The sequence below is a fragment of the Eptatretus burgeri genome, chromosome 7 (genome assembly GCF_056783735.1).
Source record: "Eptatretus burgeri isolate ZD-2024b chromosome 7, Ebu_testis_v1, whole genome shotgun sequence".
Lineage (NCBI taxonomy): Eukaryota > Metazoa > Chordata > Myxini > Myxiniformes > Myxinidae > Eptatretus > Eptatretus burgeri.
In genome coordinates, this window is record NC_140967.1 from 44,762,458 (window position 1) to 44,765,045 (window position 2,588).

The window sequence follows — 2,588 nt, forward strand, 5'->3', positions numbered from 1 at the left end:
ACAAACCTCATCCACATAAGCCTCATCCACATTCACCCCTCCCACACAAGCTCCACCCACATAAACCCCTGCCCATATAAACCCTGCCCACATAAACCCCTCCCACATAAGCCCTGCCTACACAAGCTCCACACAAAAACTCCACACACATAAACCCCTCCCACACAAGCTCCACCCACATAAACCCCCGCCCACACAAGCCCCACCCACACAAGCCCCACCCACACAAGCCCCACCCACACACACACCCCGCCCACACAAGCCCCTCCCACACACACCCCACCCACACAAGCCCCCACCGAAGCCCCGCCCACACAAGCCCCGCCCACACAAGCCCCACCCCCTCATCCCCCTGTGCGCCCCCACCTTTGACCCACCACCTCCCTCATCCCACCCCCACCCTTCCCCACACACACACATGGGGAGGAGGGATGGGATGAGGGGGTGATGGGTCATTGGGGGAGCGCACCTACCCCTCCTCCCCCCCCAACCCCCCCCCCACCTTTACATCTCTTTTATTCTTTTCTTGTAATTCAGAATCAAGTAATTGTAAACAAAACAAATATAATTTATTAATATTGAAAATATTAAATATTCATTTGCGAGAATGTATAATCTTTCCCAGCAATCTTCTTCAGATGTCTTGTGATTTCGAAACTCAGACACCATATTCTGTTTTGAAACAAAAAGTGGATAATAATTAGGTTCTATAAAGATAATTACATGGTAATATGAATAAGCCTCGTTGACCACTGAATTAACACACCAGGAGCCTGTCATCCTTTCAAGGTCAATAAAATGAATTCCAGTGTACTGACAAAACCACGTCCAAACTAATGATGCAACCAACATAAGGCGACATTCTAAAGAGAGAGTGATATTAATAATAATTCAGAAATATTTACCTCCAGAAAATCATGTGTTGTACGAGTGATATTAATAATGATTCAGAAATATTTACCTCCAGAAAATCATGTGTTGTACAAGATTGCTTCAACAGCTGATGTTGTGCGATAGTGCTGAAAAAAAAAAATAATAAGTCAAGGGTATAGATGAAGAGACAGACAGGGAAAGCAACACACACACACACACACACACACACACGCACACACACACACATACACACACACATAGACACACACACACACGTGCCTCACCATTGGTTTAATTCATTCGAGATCAGAGACCAGTCATTATAAATCATTGGCCTCTTCAATAAGAGCAGAGAGAGGTAGGTAGAAAGACAGACAGAGAGAGAGGCACACACACACGTGTCTCACCATTGGTTTAATTCCTTTGAGATGAGAGGACGTGATAAGACTTCATGCCACTCATTGTAAATGTCTTTCAATTCTCTTCTAAAATCATTGATCTCTTCAATAAGAGTATTAATTTCATGAACCACGTCGTGATATGTAAACTCAATTTCTTCCAATGCCCTGTCAGGGAAAAAAAAAAAAAAAAATATATATATATATATATATATATATATATATATATATATATATATATATATATATATATATATATATATATATATATATATCAGAATTATCATGATTTAATTAATAATCATTTGCTTCATCGTTCAAAGAGAAAAGCATACACAAACTTACCAACTCTGTAGTGGGCTGTTGGCTTCATCGGAAGAAAGATCGTCCATGCCTCAGTTGTAAAAATGAAAATCCCGTCTGGCAGAAACTTTGTCTGGCGAACCGCTTATAAAGCAACGATGAGGAGATTGCTTAATCATTGGGTGTGGGCACAGGAAATGACAAGCTTCTCTTAATGATCTCATCTGGCCACCGCCCGAGTTGCAAATCATTTTTGGACATAAACCACGCCATAAAAGTTTTGATTCAAATGTTTTCAGTTCGTGTTCTGAGATAAAATATAAACACGAGACCTTGTCTCACAGAATAGTTCTTATTTTTTCACAGCATGACAGTCCAAAACCACTTCCTCATTCACACAGCACGGCCGTGTCAATAAAAACACTTCCTCATTTTCACGGCAGGAACTGAAAACATTTGAAACAAAACTTTTTTTATGGCATGGTTTATGTACAAAAATGATTTGCAACTCGGGCGGTGGCCAGATGAGATCATTAAGAGAAGTTTATCATTTCGTAATGGCACAAAAGGGGTATCTTAAAAAATATAAAGATTCAAATGTTTTGTTTTTCAATATTTTAGATGGGGATTATTGTGCAAAGAAAATTAAACTATTGAAGGAATTTGAGAATGAACAAATGTTTATAGGTTCAATGAGTGAGCTAAACAATATGCATTGGTTATTTGATAAAGAGTGCCCCGAGGCTTAGACGTTTCAGATATTCCTTTAGAATCACCTTTAACAAATCTTTATCTTGTTGTATGGGTTATTTGAATAGAGAGTGCCCCGGGGCTTAGGCATTTCAGATATTTCTTTAGAATCACCTTTAACAAATCTTTATCTTGTTGTATGGGCTATTTGAATAGAGAGCCCCTAGGTTAAAAGGGGAAATAAAAAAGTGACCGTTTTTACAGCCATTTTTCCCTGCTGTGCAGGGGTTTGGCTTTTTCTTGAGGCAATGTTTTATGGCCGGA

The 2,588-nt window shown here is 40.0% G+C and overlaps 1 long non-coding RNA gene across 1 annotated transcript; it reads right to left on the reverse strand.

The window, feature by feature from the left end:
• Window positions 1–508: 508 nt before the first annotated feature.
• LOC147023148 (uncharacterized) lies at window positions 509–1,977 on the reverse strand. Its single transcript, XR_015060051.1, has 4 exons — window positions 1,617–1,977; window positions 1,281–1,439; window positions 962–1,019; window positions 509–672 (listed from the first exon to the last, which is right to left on the reverse strand). It is a non-coding gene; the product is annotated as an uncharacterized LOC147023148 (long non-coding RNA).
• Between the last annotated feature and the right edge of the window lie 611 nt (window positions 1,978–2,588).